The sequence below is a fragment of the Capricornis sumatraensis genome, chromosome 5 (genome assembly GCF_032405125.1).
Source record: "Capricornis sumatraensis isolate serow.1 chromosome 5, serow.2, whole genome shotgun sequence".
In the NCBI taxonomy this organism is placed as follows: domain Eukaryota; kingdom Metazoa; phylum Chordata; class Mammalia; order Artiodactyla; family Bovidae; genus Capricornis; species Capricornis sumatraensis.
In genome coordinates this window covers 103,108,033-103,129,798 of record NC_091073.1, presented here as the reverse complement: position 1 = coordinate 103,129,798, position 21,766 = coordinate 103,108,033, and the positions used below count along the sequence as shown (strand labels likewise).

General features: G+C 40.2%; 1 protein-coding gene across 1 annotated transcript in view; it reads right to left on the bottom strand.

Moving 5' to 3' along the window:
* Positions 1–9,060, bottom strand: part of CALD1 (caldesmon 1) — a 231,725-nt gene extending 222,665 nt beyond the window's left edge. Inside the window, exon 1 of the mRNA XM_068972841.1 lies at positions 9,005–9,060. The gene's annotated coding sequence lies outside the window, so the exon portion shown is untranslated. The remainder of the gene's footprint in view (positions 1–9,004) is intronic.
* Between the last annotated feature and the right edge of the window lie 12,706 nt (positions 9,061–21,766).

The following is a 21,766-nucleotide window of genomic DNA, read 5'->3' as shown; positions in this document are numbered from 1 at the left end:
GAGGGTCAGATGCTCTAACTTTTCCAGATCAGGATATTAAGGAGAGCTGGGCCTACCCTCAGGAGAGCAGTGGGCCATTCATCTCCACCTCCCTCCTCACATACTTCCTCTTAATTTTTCTGTCTAATGGGCTTCTTCCTCAATGAAGGGATAAAATCCAAGATTCAGCTGTAGATTCAATTTAATCCAGCCAATCTCACTTGACAGTTATCCTGGATTTGGGGCCAGATCTCCAGCTAATAGATGAAAAGATACTTCATCCAACACTGGATTCTGTACATTATTTCTCTTGAGAAACTCAAACGGAAGGCTGCTTGATTGTGTGGATCTAATTTGAGTGTTCCTAGGTCCCTAAATACCATCCCTTTAAGATAGTTTATAAACTGCAAAGACTTGGTTGCAAATATTTCAAAAGTAATAATAAGCCATATAATAATAATAACATACAAATAATGGTAACTATCTATATCTACCTATAGATACATATATATTGTATAAACTTATTTATACATAAATAATATATTAATTTATTTATACATAATGTATATATTAATATACATAATGTATATATTAATTTAATACAATGTTATAGTACTCTATTTAATACATTATTTAATTTAAATAATACTCAACTTATTATTTATTATTATATATTAATTAACCTATTTAGCACTTTTATCCCAAATAACCATTTCATTCACAGTATCACCAGTTTTCTCCTATACATTCCTGTAAAGTCAATTGGTAAATGTTATATTTACTAATGTGAAGCAAAGAAAGTTTAGGAATCTGCCCTCAGAACACAGAAAGAGTATAGATCACAAATTAAGCAATCTTAATGTCATGTAAGGGGTTTCCCTGGTGTCCAGTAGCTAAGACTCTGCACTCCCATTGCAGGGGCCCTGGGTGCAATCACTGGTCAGGGAATTAGATTCCACATGCTGCAAGTAAAGTTCCAGCCTGCCACAACACAGACCCAAGATTCTGTATGCCTTATCTCAACTAAGACTTGGTACAGCCAAATAAGCAAGTAAAATAAATATTCAAAAATGATTTTTTAAAAATCATTTGAACAGTCTGAGCTTAAGTTCTTTCATTTATATAACAGCTCCCTTGAAGAGTTGCTATGAAGATCAAATAGATTATGTGAACATGTTTCATAAACTGTTAAAAAAGTACTTAGCTACGAGTGGTTACCATTATCAGCACAGAACTGAGATTAAAACCCAAGTGGTCTCCTGGCTGTCAGTTGTGTGTGTGTTTTTTTAAACTTTAAGTTAATATGCCGCAAATTTTCTTCTTGTGAGATTTTGACTCTTGATAGATTATGGAACAGTGATTTTAGAAGCCGCAGAACTTTTCTGATACTTGTCATTCCGAAGAAATTGTTGAAATTCCACTTTGTGCAGAGAAAAACACTAAAGTTTTTCTTAAATATTGGAATAAGATACTTTTGGAAAACTGGGTTGGGATGAGGAATGGGGGTGGGGAGAAACAAAAATAAAACTTAATGTTGTTTTCACAACATCCTCTTATTTCACCTCTCCTCGCTGAAGACAACCATTCTCTTCAATTAATTGCGCAGTTTGGGTATTACATGTCTTCTTCCCAAGTTTATTGGTATCATTTTGTGTGCATGTATTTTCAGCCACATGGGGATATGCCTAGTCCAGTGTCTCTTGGGGATTTTTAAACAAGCCTTGATTTGGGGAATTTCCATGTAATATCAGCTTCATCTGTGTGAAAGCCCTCAGGCTGGAAGAGAAAGGACTAGAAAAGGGTGCTGAGCTGAGTGACAGATAGCTGAGTGCTTTGTGGGTTATTTTAAGTACATATTTCCAGGAAGAGAATGCTAAGCTCTGTGTGAACTTGATTTTCTCACGTGTGAACATGAGAATAGCAATAAAGGCAGAATATTTCCCAGCACCCCTTTGAGAAATAATAAATAAATGTGATAAGAAACTGTTTCAGAAAATAAAACAGACTTTGAAATAAAAAAGCAGCCAGCCAGAAATCCACATGTTGCTGGAAACTGTTTCACATTTTAACCATTCCTGTCAGGCTAATGGGTGATAATCAGTAACTTCTCCATCCTCACATTCTTATAATTGCACATTCACGTACATTCAATTGGTGCTATGGATATTTTAAAGAAAGAAGAGCTAACTCCACGTGTTTGTAAATATATTTAGACTCTTATCCCAAATGATTAGTTCATATAAAGTTTAACTATATATAACTAAAATTATTATATATATATATATAATCAAATTGCATCAAATTGCATTCATCCCAGTTCTAAAATAAGATGGTTAGACTAGAATATCTCAAGGCATTTCCAGTTCTAAGAATCTGTGAATCTAGGATTTGACTTTGACTTTTGCATTATCTCACACACACTTTAAGAAAGAACAGAGTTGCAAATAACAATCAGAATAAGCTAGCATCACTCAAAAACACCAGCATATCTGGAGAGAAGCAAGAGGAAAGTTAGTTTTCATTCAATTGGTCTACATGGAAAGCAAATATGGACAACAAGATTTATATCTCAGGTTGTTTTTTTCTTTTAACCAATAACCAAATAACTAAATCTTGGATTTAAATAGCTCTCAAAGAGAAGGACAAATTGACTTAAAGTTTTCTGGCTAAGAAAGACAGATTAATGCCAAATCCAATACTTTGGCCCCTGATGCAAAGAGCCGACTCATTAGAAAAGACCCTGATGCTGGGAAAGATTGAAGGCAGGAGAAGAGGATGACAGACGATGAGATTGTTGGATGGCATCACTGACTTGATGGACATCAGTTTAAGCAAGCTCCAGGAGATGGTGAAGGACAGGGAAGCCTGGCATGCTGCAGTTTATGGGGTTGCAAAGAGTCGGACATGACTGAGCAACCGAACTTTTCTAATATCATATGTTGTAAAGCAATAAGAGCAAAACAGCAACTCTGAATGAAGCAAATCGGTGAAATGCCTAGAAAAAAGAAATAATAATGATGCTTTTTTTAAAAGTTAAGCTTGCACAACATTGTAAAGCAACTATATTCCCATTTAAAGAAAAAGTTTTTCTTTAAAGTTAAGCCTGGTATTAGGTTCTTTCACCTTGCAAATGTGTATTTAGTGCTGACTATCTCATGGCCCTACAAAAAAGCTCAAATGCTTTACACTTTTGTTGCAAGTGATCTGTTCATTTAATGTTAAAAGATACAGTTATTAATTTTTATTAATTTACTATGTACATGGTTAAATCAAGTTAAGGAGTTTCAAGTCAAGCACAGTATTCAGGAAGAAAAAGTTTGGCTGCTTAGCTGGGCACCAGAATCTGGGCACCAGAAACATTATGTACGATCTACCAGTTCTAACTATATGTTTATAAGAGCAACTAGACAGGGTCTTCAATGCAGGGGCTCTATAAAGATGACAGACAGATTAATAAGATAGACTGAGCCTCCTCTCAGAAGTGAGAATTTCACATAATTTATAACAAAGTTTAACACAAAGTTGTATACTATGAACTAAAGCAATTATTGAATGGATTCTTATTTTAATCTCAACCTCTCAGTTATTAGTAAATAGCGATAACCCTAGTGTAGCTATATGAGTACTTTCTCCAAATATTATTTTAATCATAAGACCATAGTGCAGAACCCCTAAATGCAGTCAGGAGTATAGGAAAAAAAGAGTATATAATAAAGGTAGTATTTTAGATAAGGGGATAAGATAACTATCCAATAATTTGTTGGGACTATTGGTTATGATTAATAGGAAAAATAATGTTTAGATTCATATTTCACATCATTTAAAAAATTTAATAATTTTCAAAAACATTAAAGATACAAGCATTAAAAAATAACTATGAAAACAATCAGAGGAAATTCAGGAAAATGTCTCATTACCTTTGGTAGGAAAGACCATTTTAAACAAGACAGAGAAGGCCAACAACACGAAGAAAAAGACTGATTAGGTATGATTATTCTACTATGAAAAAAATAACACAAGCAATGTTAAAAGACAGGAGACAGATTAAGGATAAAATGCTTACATAATCCATCACAAACAAAAGACGAACTGCCAAGTGTGACTACGTAAATTGTACACTGCCCACCACCAGGGGGAGACTTCCATGTAGACCACAATGTGAATGGTGTCCCTAAAGTTGCCTTGATCGAAATCCAAGATATTTAAAGCACTCCTATGTCAATAAGAAGAAAATAAGCCATTCAATAGAAAAGTGTGCAAAGGATATGAAAAGTGAATTCAAAGAGGAGGAAATACAAGTAACAATAAACATACACAAAGATGTCAAATCTCACAGTCAAAGAAGTGCAAATTGGAACAACAATGAAGCATATTTTCACCACCTCAATAATTAGAAAACATTTAACATCAATTAAGAAATACCATTTCAGATCGACAAGACGTAAAATATCATTGTTGGCTAGGGTATAGTGAAATGGTATCCTCTTGCATTCCTGGTATGAATGTGATGATACACATTTAATTAAAAATCCCTAGGATCTAACAATTTTATTTCTCCATTTAAAGGAAGCTCTACTCTCACGTATATAAGCTATTCATGGCAGAATTGTTTGTAATCACATAAACTAGAAACATTTTATTTGTATGCAGATAGAGTTTAGTAGTTAAGTAGAATGAGATAGATCTGTATGTAGTGAAGTCAAAGATCTTCATTATATACTGTTGTGTGAAAGAAGTAAGTTTCATAATGACGCATACGGTATGATACCAGATATATAAAACATACTCTCATACACACAGTAATCAATTTTATAATATAATATCTATGTATTATGATATCTATAATATCTATGTATGATATAACATATATGTATGTCTTTGTATGTGAATGCACTAGAAGGATTATACCTCAGTTTGTGGGGGATACCTCTGGGAGCCAACTGGGATTAGGCATGGAAGTCAATTTTAGTTACTTTTAATGTTTACATTGTTGAACAGGAGAATATATGTGTTTCTTATTGACATTTTAAAAAATTTACACTCTCATTCTGTGCTTGCACCCTTGAGACAAGTGTGCTATTAACACGTCACAAACAAGACATGTTGCAGGAGTTAAAAAATGATAGTGGCAGCTGTACAAGCTAGAGTAACCAACACTAACATTTATTGTGCACTCCCAGATTTACGTAAAGTCTATTACTTGTCATTCATTTTTCTTCCCCTCTACCCTTTATAGTGTTCCTCCTTTCCACATCTCAGTGATAACTGGTGCAAAGTTTGGGTTTATAATTCAATCTTACATAACTCAGGCTCAAATTTTATTGGCAGAAAAGTAAGTTGCATAATTACTCGGCAGCAGTTACACATTCTTGACACATTTATTCCTAGAGCCTGAGCTCTGTACGTGCATGGACACATAAGAAATTCCCCACTCCTGATGCCTCTTCTCTGGCTCTTGGAAGTACGTTTATGAAGCATGATAGATAGTTTAACTTTTATAATTTGGATGGTTTGGAGTAGCCAAAAGAAACTAAACCTTCACATACTGAAATGATAATTTATTCCTTGGAGAGTTTTGGGCTGGATGTGCAAATACAAGCATAAAATGAAAAATTAATGTGGAAATTATTTGATTAGTTGTTTTGACTAGATAACAGATATCTTTGGCATAACAAAGACAGATTCATTTTCTGACAGTCTTGAGATGCCCTGCTCAACCTATATGAATACGCATTCTGTCCAAGTCAAATACCCAAGACAGATCACCGAGCTCTTGAAAGTTATTATCTTACGCTCTCGTGTCTGCTCTCATGATTCCTCTGCCACTTGAAGATTCCTCTTCACTTGCTCCTGGAAATCTCCTCCCAGCACATCTCAAGTTTAAAATGCTGCAAGAACAACATTAGCTGAAAAGAAACTAAGAGGCCTTGGACTAGGAATCAAAAGCCAATAGAGCACAGATGATAGACATAATTTCTCTACTGACAGCAAAGGCTTGGAGGAGAAAGGAGGGTGTGGGAGTTGATCGTCCCAATAAAGGGACGATGATGAGAAATGAGATTTAAAAGACAAAACTATGGTTTAGATACCGGGAGGAGTGATGGATGCATGGTCAGGGAAGTATGTATAACCAGAGTCTAACTGACTTGATTGAAAAACTAAAGAAGGAGAGGGAGACAGTCACCTTGAGAAACTTATGAAAGTGGTACCTGTAGAGGATGACAAGTGTAAGATGAGAAGAAGAATAAGAGTATTGGGAGGGACTTAGTGTTCTGTACCCAGAAAATATTGGCGAGGAGAAGGAAATAACTGATAGACTTAATATCCTTATACTAATAATATCTGTCATTGATTATTTACTCCCTGCATATCACTATTAAACTTAAAAACAATCCTTTAAAGTAGGTACCACTATTGCTTACATTTTACAGATAGAGAAATGAAGCTTATAGAAACTAAGCTTATAGACATTTAAGAAGCTGTGTTCACAAGGACATGCACAGCAGGTAAAAGGGAAGGCAAGGATTTAGATATGGGCAATCTGGTCCAGGGGGCTTCTTAGAGGTCTTCCCAGGAGGCATAGTGATAAAGAATCTGCCCCCCAATGAAGGAGACACAGGTTCGATCCCTGGGTCAGGAAGATCCCCTGGGGAAGGAAGTGGCAATCTGCTCCAGTATTCTTGCCTGGAAATTTTCCTGGACCCAAAGGAGCCTGGCGGGCTACAGTCCATGGGGTCACAAAGGGTCAGATGTGACTTAGCAACTGAGTGCACACACACACAATGTGGTCCAGGATTCACACTACATCATACTGTCTCCCTAACGTACCAAGTGTGTAGTATAAGCAAAGTGAGCTTGGAATTATATCACAATGTGATTTTTGAGACATGGTAGGACAGAGGAGCCTGGTGGGCTGCGGTCCACGGCATCACGAAGAGTCGGACACGACTGAGCGACTTCCCTTTCACTTTTCACTTTCATGCATTGGAGAAGGAAATGGCAACCCATTCCAGTGTTCTTGCCTGGAGAATCCCAGGGACAGGGGAGCCTGGTGGGCTGCCGTCTATGGGGTCACACAGAGTCGGACACGACTGAAGTGACTTAGCAGCAGCAGCAGCAGGAAGAGATTCCATACTGAAATATGGTGAGGGGAGAGCAAGTCCAAGCCCTAAATGATGGGCCTCTAATAAGGGAAGCCTGGGTGGTATTATATGCCAAGGAGCTATTCACATGACTAACCTATGAATGGAAACACTGCAGAGTGAGGATGCATTAGAGAAGAAACAGCTTGCTCTGGAATTGTTAGGGGCCATCTGCTCAGAAGAAGAACATTAATTACACATTTCTGACAGATAAAACCAGTACAGGAGTAAGATCTAGAATTGATCATTGAATATAAATTATGTATAGATAGTGGTACTGGGTGTCCCAGGTGCCACAGTAGGGAAGAATCCACCTGCCAGTGCAGGAGACTCAACAGGCTTGGGTTCGATCCCTGGGTTGGGAAGACCCACTGGAGTAGGAAGTGGCAACCCACTCCAGTACTCTTGCCTGGAGAATTCCACGGACAGAGGAGCCTGGTGGGCTACGGTACATAGGTTCGCAAAGAGTCGGACGTGACTGAAGTGACTTAGCATGCACACATTTATCCTTTTAGTTACTTTGCTAACAGCTCTACATCTCATTAACAAGCTTAAAAAATATGTTAAATTCTCTCTGTTCAAATAACTAGTAGCAGTTTTATCTTCTGAATGGACCTGAACTATTAGAGAAAGCATCGGAAATGCTAAAGCCCTATGTGAGCAGAAAATAGCAAAAACTAAAAAATTTTTTAAAATCCATGGCAACCAATGGGGTTTTTAAAAGGAATTTCACGATCAAGAGGAAGATCAAAGGAAGGCCAGATGTTTGGAGAGGATGGTAAAGTGGCTGGTGCCATTTTATTGGAGGATTTAAAAGTTAGGCTGGGTCATCAGTGGGCAGAAAGGTGCCAGAGGATGTCATCCATTGGAGAGGTGTTACTCAGAGGACGGGTAGGTCTCAGGATCCTGAGGGGCAGTACCCATCCCGACCCAGAATTCCCCAGTGCTCTCGTCTTATCAGAACAGTTGTTTTGGGGGTTTTGAAGGGGTCATTCTCTCTTTCTTCCTCTTATTTCTCTAGTTCTGGGAGACCTGCTTTTCCTAGAATGCTGTTCTTTACTGTGAATTGCATTCCCTAAAGAGGTCCCAGAATTTGCTTTTTCTGTGAGATCAAGAACATCTTTGGTCCAACCCTGAGCTCTAGATATCTATGTGTTCTCTAAATAAAACTCCAGAAATGTCATCCACTCTTGCATCTCTGGCTTCTCAGACATCTGTGTATTTCCTAGGCACTATTAAAACTCCGTGCTGTTTCTAGAACTTTGAAAAGCCCCTGTCTAGGGTTGGCTAACCAGAATCCCTTCATGAAGTTAGAGTGTCCATCTCGGTCCCTAGCTGGGGGTGCATCGTGCCCGTCTGTGCCGGAAGCCCTTCGAGGCTAGACCCACAGCACATCTGCCCTTGATCTCACCCTTTTGGCTTTGGCCTTGAGAGTCCTGATCCTTGCTCTGCACTCTTGTGTCACTTGCATTGTTGGGGCCAGGGCTGACAGGCATTTCTCTGTATTTGTGAAGAAACATAAACAAGCCTCTGTTTTCATTTCTCTAGCCTCATTAGGCTAACCTCTAATTATTATTTCTCACCAATTTCTTCCTTCCCCAAAGTCCAAGTATCCAAATGACAGGACTTAAGTTCTGTGCCCCAAAGTTATCACTGCTGGAGATTTCAGCCCAGTTAGGCTCGTTGCACTGATTGCTCATAGATTCTCCCCAATTATCCCAAACTAATAGCAGTTGTTTCATCAAATCCACACAACCATGAGAGATAACATTATGCATTACAAACTGAAAAATAAATTCTACCATTGCCACAACCAAAAGGCTTCCCAAGTCTCCCAGAACTCTCAGACATTGAGTAAACAGGACAGGAACTATCTTTCCTACCTTTTCTTCCTCCTTTTAATTCTTCTACCACTTGTTCCTCATCTTCTCATTACATGCATATTAAGACCACATCGTACCAGGTATTATATATAGGGCAATCAGGAGATGAGAAGCCCTAGGATATTAAAAGGAGACGGTTTATTTAAAAGTGCTACTTTAAAGAATGGCAAAGCAAACCCCACCCCACCTCTTTTTTTTTTTATGTAACCAGGGAAAATTTATCAGAGAAGATAGGTCTGAGAAGTGAAAGCTGAGTGGCAATTGCCCCTTGGAATTTAGCTTAAGTTCACCCTTCCTGCATATGTTTTGATTTAAAATAATTACCTTTTGTTCGGCATTACTCAGCTCCCAACTCCTTCTGCTTTCAGTTCTCCAAGGAAGGCACCCCTGAGTACGGTGTGAGGGAGTCAGTTAAATTCAGACTTCTTGAAAACAGCTTGGTATTTTCAACTAAATCTAGTAGTGGAATGTGGGCTTAACTGGCCCCACCCAGTTCTCCCACCCAGATATTTTTCCTTTTTGTCTAGTAAAGTGTCATCTGTTCCCAAGGAAGAAAAAAAGAAAGAAAAAGAAAGGAAAATGTTTGCTTGAGTTTACATTCTAAACTGCTCAGTTGATTCTGACCAAATTTAATATGCTCAGTACTGAGTTTTGATAGAGAAAATAAAAAGTATTTATTTGAAACTTAGAAAGTGGAGCTTTGACTTTTTCTATCCTTATTTGTAAGAACATTTTGGTTGCAGGCTACTGCTGTGCAGTAGATCTGGCCTTGGATGCATTTATTTCATTGCTAAACAAACAGTAGTATGCCTTTTAAGTACGAGGTACTATGCTAAATAGTGTGAAGACACAAATTATGATCGACATAAACATAGCCTGTGTGGATCACAACGAACTGTGGAAAATTCTTAAAGAGATGGGAATACCAGACCACCTTACTTGTCTCCTGAGAAACCTGCATATTGATTAAGAAGCAACAGTTAGAACTGGACATGGAACAACTGACTGGTTCCAAATTGGGAAAGGAGTATGTCAAGTCCATATACTGTCACTCTGCTTTTTTAACTTATATGCAGAGTACATCATACGAAATACCAGGTTGGATGAATCACAAGCTGAAATCAAGATATTTCCAGGAGAAATATCAACAATCTCAGACATGCAGATGATACCACTCTAATGGCAGAAAGTGAAGAGGAACTAAAGAGCCTGTTGATGTAGGGTAAAAGATCAGAGAGAAAAAGCTGGCTCAAAACTCAACATTCAAAAAACTAAGATCATGGCATCTGGTCTCATCACTTCATGGCAAATAGAAGGGGAAAAAGGGGGAAGTAGTGACAGATTTTATGTTCTTGGGCTCCAAAATCACTGGGGTGACTACAGCCATGAAATTAAAAGACGCTTGGTCTTTGGAAGAGAAGCTATGACAAACCTAGACAGCATAATAAAAACTAGAGACATCAGGTTGCCAACTAAAGTTCATCTAATCAAAGCTATGGTTTTTCCAGTAGTCATGTATGGATGTGAAAGTTGGACCATAAGGAAGGCTGAGAGCCAAAGAATTGATGCTTTTGAACTGTGGTGTTGGAGAAGACTCTTGAGAGTCCCTTGGACAGCAAGGAGATCAAACCAGTCAATCCTAAAGGAACTCAACTCTGAATTGTTCACTAGAAGGACTGATGCTGAAGCTGAAGTTCTAATACTTTGGCCACCTGATGTGAAGAGCTGACTCATTGGAAAAGACCCTGATACAGGGAACAACTGAAGCCAAGAGGAGAAGGGGGTAGCAGAGGCTGAGATGGTTAGATAGCATCACCCCTCAATGGACATAAATTTGAGCAAACTCTGGGAGATAGTGGAGAACAGAGGAACTCAGTGTGCTACAGTCCATGAGGTCGCAAAGAATCGGACATGGCTTAATGACTGCACAAGGACACAATGACACAAAGTACGACGCAGATCTTCCTCGACTTACAATGGGGTTACATTCAGATATTGTAAGTTGAAAATACATTTAATACACCTAACCTACCAAACACCATATGTTAAATGCACTTATAACACTTATACTAGCCTGCAGTTGGGCAAAATCTTCTAAGGCCTATTTTACAATAAGGTGTTGAATAGCTCATGTAGCTTATTGAACACTGTATTGAAAGTGAAAAGCAGAATCGTGTGGGAACAGAATGGTTGAGAGTGTCTCCATTGTTTACCCTCACAATGGCAGTGACTGGGAGAGAAGGTTACTGCCACTGCCCAGCATCAGGAGAGTACTGGACTGCATATCACTAGTCTGGGGAAAACTCAAAATCTGATGTACAGTTTCTACTGAAAACAGATTGCTTTCATACCCTTGTAAAGTCAAGAAATCATAAGTTGAATCCTAAGTTAGGGACTATCTATATATCACAGATCTTGTCTTCCAGGAGCGGATAAGTCAGATGAGGTAAGTAGAAGAGGCAAGATGTGAATATCCACTGCTACAATGCAGCATAATGAAATAACTGCCATGAAGTGCTGCAAGTAAAGTTCAGCAAGAGTCGACAGAAAGGCGAGTCACCCCATTTTTCCAAGAAAGCCTTCCTGGAGGAAGAGGAGTTTCAACTGCTCTTTCAAGAGAAAAGAGAGACAGGCCTTCCAAGGCTTAGGAAGGGCAGGAAATGAGGGGCTAGTCAAGGAGAGGGAGAGGCTCCTTTGAGAAAATCAAGTGATAGTGGCCAGGAAGATGTGGAGATAATATCTTCTGAAGAATTTTGCTCTGGCAAGCTTACTGGAATTGGTTTACTTTGATTAAAGGTTCGGTTCAGTTCAGTCGATCAGTCGTGTCTGACTCTTTGCAATCCCATGGACTGCAGGGAAGCACGCCAGACTTCCCTGTCCACCACCAACTTCCAGAGCTTGCTCAAACTCACGTCCATCGAGTGCATGATGCCATCCAACCATCTCATCCTCATGAGTTTGAGCAAACTCCGGGAGACAGTGAAGGACAGGGAAGCCTGGCATGCTGCCGTCCATGGGGTTGCAAAGTATCGGACACGACTGAGCGATCGAACAGCAGAAACAATTTCAGGGTAATTCAGTCAAGTGTCTGCATATATAGGTGAACCTCCTGTGCTTTCAATATCTCCAAAGTTTCCTACACAAAAATTGTGCACTCAGTCTTGCTCTGTCCCTCTCCTAACCACCCCCATCCCCAAACACAAGTATTTCCTAATAAAAGAGAATAGAATAAATCCTTAGAGCTAACTCTAAAGAGGCAGGACCTCTGATTTTCTGCATTAAATATCTGACCTGAACTCTAAGCTACACACTCACTCTCATCAGCAACATCCAGAGGTGGTCCATAGTCTTGTTTCCTTGGGAATGAGGTCAAAAGATTTGGGGCCTGAGAGCAGGCTTGATACTTCTTTAGCACTTTGCCTAGAAAGTGACAGTTCTTGGCAACACCACACATTGTCTTCTTTAACAAAAGTAGTTCTTGGTCCAGTGGCTAAGACTCCATGCTCCCAATGCAGGGGACCCGGTTTTGATCCCTGGTCAGGGAACTAGATCCCATATGCACAACTAAAAGAATCCTGCATGCTGCAACTAAAGTTGCCACGTGCTGCAACTAAAGTTGCCACGTGCCGCAACTAAGACCCGGTGCAGCCAAATAATTTTAGAAAGTAATTCTCATTACTGTGATGCACAGTGAGCTGCTACTAGAGAAAAAGTTTCCCACTGGCCAAAGGCTTAGCCATGGGGCTTTGTTCTTCCATCTTTCTGTCTTGATCTTCCCCTCGTTAAAAGATCAAGTGAGGCATATTACACTTTTAAGAGTTTATTTGAGCAAAAATCGATTTGAATTGGGTACCAGCAAACCAGAGTGCTTCACCACTTATAGACGCTCGAGTAGAGACTTGATAGAGAAGAGGCAAAAACAAAGCAGTTATCTGCTTGACTATAGCTTAAGCAGTTGCCTTATTTGGGAAAGTCTACTTGGTTTGTTCTGATGGGTTCTCCTTAGGTTTGATTTCCTTACCTTGAGGTGTCTACAGGTTTAGGTTTGGGTTTGCTTAGGTTTGGCTTAGGTTAGGCTACTAAGGCATTAAAGCCACTTTAATCTAATACCCTCCTTGTTTAACTAACTTCCTCGGGCTTCCCTGGTGGTCGAGTGGTTGAGAGTCCACCTTGCAATGCTGGGGACTCAGGTTCAATCCTGGTCTGGGAAGATCCCACATGCCCCAGAGCAACCAAGCCCACAACTACTAAGCCTGAGCTCCAGAGCCTGCAAACCGCAACTACGGAAGCCCAGGCACCCAGAGCCTGTGCTCCACAGCGAGAGAAGCCACCACAATGAGAAGGCTGCACACTACAACAGAAGAGTAGCCCCTGCTCACCGCAACCAGAGAAGACCCCATGCAGCAACAAAGACCCATCACAGCCAAAAATAAACAAAGAAATAAAAAATAGTTAACTCCCTTAAACATGGGTACTGCAGGAAAAGAGGGGCCCACTGTTTCCTAGACCTTAAAATATCTCACTGCTTTTTAAAATGATAGCAAACAACTCATCAGATTGGCTATTTTTCATTGAATTTATTAGAGGACTATAAGCAGTTAAAGAAGGGATGCTCAGAGAAATAAAACTAGGCATAGCTTTCTCGACATAAGAGAAGCCATTTTTGGCCTAAACCATTCTTTGACTCAAGCCTGGTCATGCTCTTGACCAAGTCTCAGTAATTAATGATCTCTAGGGAACAAAAGAATGCAGAAACAAAGACTCTTATAGCACAAGAAACAACACTAGCAAAGATAATATACCACTTGTGAAGAGTCCCAGTTCTATTTCAAGGTAAAGATTAGCCTGAAGCACTCAACCACACAAGATCAGCTGGAACGTAAAGGATGAGGATGTTACTGACCCTCCTGACTTTAATTAGTTAAAGTTTGGTCTCTGCCTACTACTCAAACCCTTTCATGAATATGCATTTATCTTTAGCTTAAACTTCCCCAATTTTGCTGTCCGGGAAAACACTGCTTTGGGAACAATTCCTGGCTCTTCTTACTCACTGCAGGTATAGTAAAACCTTCTATCTCTCCTTCCTTGGCTTGGTTGTGACTTTTGGCTTAACATCCACCACGAGGTGAACCCAAGTTTTCAGGTAACAGGACTGCACTGAGGAAATTAACCAACAGCTTGAGGATCATATAAACTCTCAATTTATGAATGTTCATTCTTCAGCCTGAGGGAACAGCAATTTCTGCCATGCCATACAAAGCATTCAGCTCAGTTCAGTCGCTCAGTCGTGTCTGACTCTTTGTGACCCCATGAATCACAGCACACCAGGCCTCCCTGTCCACCACCAACTCCTGGAGTTCACTCAGACTCACGCCCAAGTAAATTCTATTTCAGTCATGAGATACTCCATGATTGAAGTCATGCAAATCTCAAAAGGTGAATTCAACAAAAGGTGAGCAGAAAGTAAGCTGCAGCATCACTGCAGATTATATTAAGATGCAGATATTTTAATAACCCTTAGAGCTTTCTCATCAGTTCCAAGCTGTTATTTTCCGGCACATACTGCTTGTTGCTTGTTCACTGATAAAATGCTGACTTGAGTGACTACACAAACACAGAACATGTCCCTTTGGAAAGAGGTGACCAACAAAACAAAATCATTTTACCAGGCCTCAAAGAAAAGAAGCTAAGTATTTGCTGGGATCTCAGGGAGGGAAATGAACTCCAAGCCCCACTCCCCTTAGATTTGCACAAGATTGTCAAGAGCTGAAAAACTTCAAAGTATAACAAAATTATGGCTCAATTTTAGAAATATAAAGCTTTTGGAGTAACTAATTTGGGCAAATATTTATGTTTTGGTGCATAGTTGAACAACTTATCAGACCTTCAGGAATTCTTTGTTTTTCATTTTTGTGCTTTTATTTCCTCCCCTAGCTCCTCCTCCACTCGCTAGAAGCAAAACACCCCTGGCAAAGAAAGTTAAAGATGCTTCTCCACAGAGGCACCAAGCCAGGGCCTGGGGGGCGGGGAGCTGATCCCCAAAGCCACTGCCAACTGCAGTCTAAGCAGTAATTTTCCTTCCCCTTGATTCTCTTCTGGGAAGTTCTGGGAAATGTAGATGTCTCTGAGGCCTCCCAGGAGAGAAACAGAAATCTTTCCCCTGATGAGCATTCCAACTATCCTTGAAAGATCTCTTATTGACAGCACTTTAAAAGGCTGCTGCAGAGGGGCTAGCCTTTGTGTCTGTACTAAAAGGGAGAAGTGGGCAGGAGAGTTCCCAGGAACTTCCAGGACTGAAGCACCAAACACTTCGCTTCTCTTTTCACTACCAGCTCTTTACCCTTCATTGCCTGGGTCCACAATTTCTCTTCAGTTCTGACCTTAAAGAAGACCATTCCTTTAAAAGGAAGAAGGCTAGGTGACACAGCCTTTCTACTTCAGGGGTGAGGGAGACGTTTGGACAGCCCCTGCTGGAAATTACACTGATTTGGTGGGTATTTGTAAGAAACGATAGAGCAACCACTCTCCTCTTTGGTTTTGGTTTCTCCCTGAACCCACCTCTGCTTTCAGGGAGGCCTGCAGTGACAAGCTGTGCATGCAAGTGTGCTAAGTAGCTTCAGTCGTGTCTGACTCTTTGTGACCCCGTGGATTGTAGCCCACCAGGCTCCTCTGTCCATGGGATTTCCCAGGCAAGAATACTGGAGTGGGTTGCCATTTCCTCTTCCAGGGGATCTTCCCCATGCAGGGATCAAACCCATGTCTCCTGCCTTGTCAGGCGGATTTTTTGCATTTCCTTTTAGTTTCTTTACCTTGCTGGTGAACCACACCAGAGGTCCCAGGTGGGTCCAGACCAGCCCCTGCTATTAGAGCCCGACTGCTCCCAGACTCCACAGCCCACACTGATTCAAGCACATTCCAGGACATTCCACAGCTGGGAGGCCTGGAGCCTGGAATGTCTGGACAGAAAGGTGTCCCGGCTTGCTCCCCTCAACCCCAAGCACACTACCCAAAGATCTCAAAGCACCTCCCAAGGATGATCTCATTTTCTAACAGGTGTTTATTTAAGAATGTTCATCCCTAATGATAGTGATGACCCTTCTTTGCATTTAAGTCACTTTGATTTTTTTCACATAACCTATATTAAGAACATCATATTGGAAACCAAGAGCTCAACTACTAATTAGATATGGAAACCCCTTTCCAGCACAGAGGGTTGTGAAATTTAACACTGAGGAAGAATGACCCTTCCAACTCAAGCTTTGAAAGAAAAATATGTAATGTTGGACCCAGACATGTATCATATGTATACATGAACTTCCATTTCCTTAAATACGAAATAGAAATAACACCTGCTTTATAAAGTTCCTATGATCTAGTGGTATTGTGTGGAACATAATAGATGTTTAATAAGTGTTTGTTGATAAATATATGAGTGGATGAACTAATGTAGTCTTTCTGGGCTTGTTTCCTTATTCTAAACTTGCCATGCTTAATTTACAAAGAAATCTGGAAGATTAAAGAGCATCAAGTGTTTTCAAAATGTTTTTGACACCTGCCCCTCTTGGTTCTTTGTACAACTTGGTTTCCATGTACCACTCTACTCTCCCTCAGTAAAATGACTGAGCATGAGGGCTTAAGGTTGGGGATTTCAGAGCCTGCCTGAAGCTGTGCTCTGATTCCATCATTTAGTAAGGAACTTGACCCCGCTATGTCTTAGTTCATCCATAAAAGGGGATCACTAGTAGGATCCATTTCATAGAGCTGCCATGAGGTTAAATAAGGGAATATATGTAAAACATTTAGAGAAACACCTTGCATAAGGGAAAAACTCAGTCAGTATTACCTGTAACCACTGTTGATGCTATAATTATTAGGATCCCTTTATTAATGGAGCTTGTCTAGTGGATGAGACAGACTGTAGTGCAAAGCTGGAAAAGTGAGCGCTAAATAGTGGTATGCTATGGATGCAAGGCAGCAGACATCTTTATTCACCATCTTCATCACCTCCTCCATGGAGTCTTCAGTTTGTCACTGTTCCAACATACACAGAAGTTTACAAATATAATTAAAAGACTTCCCTGGTGACACAGTGGATAAGAATCACCTGCCAATGCAGGGGACGTGGGTTTGATCCCTGGTGAGGGAAGATCCCACATGCCATGGAGCAACTAAGGCCACGTGGCACCACTACTGAGCCACAGCTCCTGAAGCCCTCACGCCCAGAGCCCTGCTCCTCAACAAAGGAAGCCACTGCAGCGGCAAGCCTACAGACCACAGCCAAGAGCAGCCCCTGCTCGCTGCAACCGGCGAAAGCCCTTGTGAAGCAACGAAGGCCCAGAGCAGCCAAAAATAAATAAATACATACATTTTAAAAATTATAATTAAAAATAATACCCCAGATTTCATCTGAGGAGCACACAGCCTAATGTGTCTCATGATGGTCCCACGATGCTTCGATGAAAACATGTTTGAGAAGCCATATCACACTGTTGGCTCAAATTGAGCTTTTGGTTAAATAAGACCCCCAGAGCCATTTTGCACCAACTGCTGCCAAGTTACATGTTCTCCATCTTGTATTTTTATAATTCATTTTGGGATCTAAAAACAAGACCTTGCATTTATCCTTATTACATGCCACGTTGCTGGTTTTGGCCCAGCACTGCAGCACATCAAGATAATGAATCTTGATTCTGTCAGTGATCTTATATCTCATTTCTAGCCCCTCCAGACTTGTATCACAAGCACATTTGATCAGCATACTTATTACATCCTCATGCAAGACACCAATAAAAATGCTGACCAAGACAAAGTTAAGAGAATAGCCCAATATTTCTGGAGTTGCAGAACACTTTGCATACTTACATGTGTCCACTAATCATCTGGGGTATAATTGGTTAGGCAGCTTTGAGCTCATTGAGTAGTATCCCTATTTCACTATTTTATTCAAAAACGCCCTGTTGAGGACTTCCCAGGTGGCACTAGTGGTAAAGAACCTGCCTGCCAGTGCAGGAGATGTGAGAGATGGGCTCAATCCTTGAGTTGGGAAGATCTCCTGGAGGAGGAAATGGCTATCCACTCCAGTATTCTTGCCTGGAAAATCCGATGGACAGAAGAGCCTGGTGGCCTACAGTCCACAGCGTTGCAAAGAGTCAGACATGACTGTAGTCACTTAGCATGCATGCCTTGTTGGCATTAAGATACACTGGATCTACCGTATCATTGAATGTCATTTTAAATTTTCCTGGAGTGCTGCTATCTCCTTTGAATTTGATGAGACTATTGATGTCTATATCCAGATTGTCGAAGAAGAACATGGGGCTTATAGTTTAACAGATTATTTAAGAATAAAGTTATGCCAATTGATTATCATTCTTGTAGTCCCATTTTAGGTTTTTATTTGAAGGGTACATTTATTATCTGCTGTAAAATTTAAAAAAAAAAAAGTTTCCCAAACCCCAGTGACTTAAGACAATAGAAATTTATTTCTCACTCACAAGAAGTCATACGAAGTTCTCCTGGTTGACAGGCTGCTTTCCATGTGTAATTCAGGAAGCGTTTCTTCCATGTTATAGATTCACCCTTTTCTTGGTCCTTGGGGTCCTCTATGTTCAGCAGCTAATGGAGAGAAAGGAGAGATGATGGCAGGTGCAGGCTTCTGTGGTCCAGGCTGGGAAGTAGTACTTATCACCTCTGCATATTTCACTGGTTAGAACTCAGTCACATAACCACCTCTACCCACATGGGAAGTTGGGAAATGTGGTCTAATTATGTGCCCCGCAAAAAGAGGAAATGACTTAGATGTACAGTACACCCAACTCTAAAACAGACCGCAGACATAATTTAGGTGGGAGCCACGTATTATTCCAGATCAAATACGAAGCTAAACCTGTGCCTAGAGGAGTTCAATGGGTCAAAGGTTTAAAAAGCCTGACTCTAACTAATTCCAAGTCTACCATTTTTGGTTAAATATAGACTTGGATAAAACACAGAACTGTAAGATTTCTGGGACCATGAGAGCACAGTCTTAACTCATTTTATCCATTGCTGTACCCCCAGCCCTAGCCCAGGGCCTGGCATGTAGTTGGTGCGATAAAGATTTGTTCAACTGTTGAGTGAATCAATGAATAATCGTATACGCAAGGACAAGGAAATTAGACTTTATGCAACAGACCACAAGAAGACCATTAACTGTCGTAAAGCCTGGAAATCTTGTGGTCACAGCAGCATTTTAGGAAGCTGCATCTGAGAGATCATATCTTAGACCTCTTGGAGGGAAATACATTAGGGGGCTACTGCAGCAGTCTCAGCATGAGGACTTAAGAGTATGGGGAAGAAAATATAAAGCACAGGTGAAAGGACTTCTGATTATGATAGTATGGCAGGCTAACAAAACTTGAAAACTCTTCCTTCCTAAGTATATCTAGGATTACAGGATAAAATATAACAAAAACAAATTTTTAGGCAAAGTTAAGATCGTAGGAAAGAAAAAGAAATCACAGAAAGAGGAAGAATGAAACCAAAGAAGTTAGCATATTAACTGATGCTCCTTTTGCCCTCAGAAGTGGAGTGAGTCACAGATCTTCACCAGTCTTGGAACCTGGATTTTATTAATAATGGACCAAGGATATAAACTTGCAAAAGATGGGGATGAAAATAAGACTCCCATAGGAAGCCAAGATCCTTGGTAGGCCTGAACCATCAGGGAGAGTATTGACCAGAAAAAAATTTTTCTAACCAGCACAGCAAGATGACATGAAAATTCATTTGGCACCCTTTGTGGAAAAGAAGTCTTTCCTGAGAATTTGAAACCCTGGAACAGCTCTACAAATGAATTTGTTTTTTCAAATTGCCCTACTGGAATGGCCCAGAAACTTCCAAGCCAAGAAATTAATGTAAAAACGGGTCCCTGTCTAGTAATATTTTGGGAGTGTCTGGAGTAGGCAGTTATAAAAGACACGCTAGAGAAACATTTCACAATTTAGAATACAGGTAGTTTCACAGAAATAAGCAAGTCCCACACGAGATGAGCTCACAATAAAAGAAATTACAGAACACTGGAGGGACAAATCCATCATGGGCAAGAGTCAGTAGAAATTATGAACAGGGACTTCCCTGGCGGTCCAGCAGTTAAGACTGAGCTTCCACCGTAGGGATGACAGGTTCAGTCCCTAGTTGAGGGACTAAGATTGTGCATGCTCTATGGCATGGTCAAAATATGTTTTTAAAAAAGAAAGAAAAGATACTTCAGACAACAGAATTTACCTCCATCACCTCGCACCTCCCAAGGAATTGAGCTACTAAAACAATCTGAAAGAGAAAATGAAATAAGCATGCTCAAAATGACTGCAGACATTACAAAAGGAAAAGTGAAAGTGAAGTCAGTCAGTCGTGTCCAACTCTTTGTGACCCCATGGACTGTAGCTCACCAGGCTTCTCCATCCATGGATTTTCCAGGCATGAGTACTGGAGTGGGTTGCCATTTCCTTCTCTAGGGGATCTTCCTGACCCAGGAATTGAACCCGGGTCTCCCGCATTGCAGGCAGATGCTTTACCATCTGAGCCACCAGGGAATCTAAAAGGAAAACTAATTACAAAAGGAAAGAAATCTATGAAAGAAAGAAAATGAAAGAAAGGAAGGAAGAAAGAGAGAGAGGAAGGTAGGAAAGAAGGAAGAAAGAAAAGGTAGATTTAAAGAACTGAATGGAAGGGGGTGGGAGGGAATGGATATATGTATATGTTTGGCTGAGTCCCTGGGCTGTTCACCTGAAACTATCACAATGTTGTTAATTGGCTATACTCCAATACAAAATAAAAAGTTCAAAAGAAAAAAATAAAGAACTGAATAGAAAGTTTAGAAACAAAATATAGTTATTGGAATTAAAAACTCGATGGATAGACAGTAGATTAGATGCAATCTATTGAAGAAGAATTAGTAAATGAGCAGACCAAGCTAAAGCAACATACCAGAATACAGCCCAGAGAAACAATGAAATGGAAAATTTGGAAGGGTAAGCGAAGATAGAAAAGATAGAAAAGCAAAGATAGAAAGCATGAGAAGTTTCAATTAAGTCTAAAAAGATTTCTACAGGAATTTCCTGGCAGTTCAGTGATTAGGACTCAGTGCTTTCACTGCCCAGGACCTGGATTCAATCTCTGGTGGGGGTACTAAGATCACACAAGCCACGAGTCACAGCCAAAATTTTAAAAATAATAATAAAATAAATTAAAGGATTTCTAGAAAATAAGGAGAGAGAAAGGTACCAAGGCAATAATGAAAAAGGTAATGAATGGTGAGAATTTTCTAATTTGATTTAAAAAAGAAAAAAGGCATCCTCCAGTGAAGCAGCAGGTCCTACACTTTGCCAACAGCATCATCTTTGTGGTGTACCCTACCTACGCACCATCCGGTGAGCGTCCTCAGGGAACTTAAAGCCATCTGGACAGAGTTGTCATTAGCCAGATCAGATGATTCTGGCCAGGCGACATATTGTTTAGTTTTGTTCTTTAAGGGATGGAGAGTGGCAGTCATTTTGTCTCTCTGTACAAAACACGTGATTTTTCTTTGAAGCGTCTGAGGCTTAAAAAGAAAGGGAGGGGTCCTGCTGCCCAGAACCTCCAATTGCGATGATCAGTCTGGAAGCATGCAGCTATAGAGGAATAGCCTGAGGGGAGTGGATGGGTAGAGCCGATGTGCACATCTAAGCATTTTTCTGTAGCTCTACACTGTCAGCTATGTATTATATGTACAAAGAGCTTTAAGTA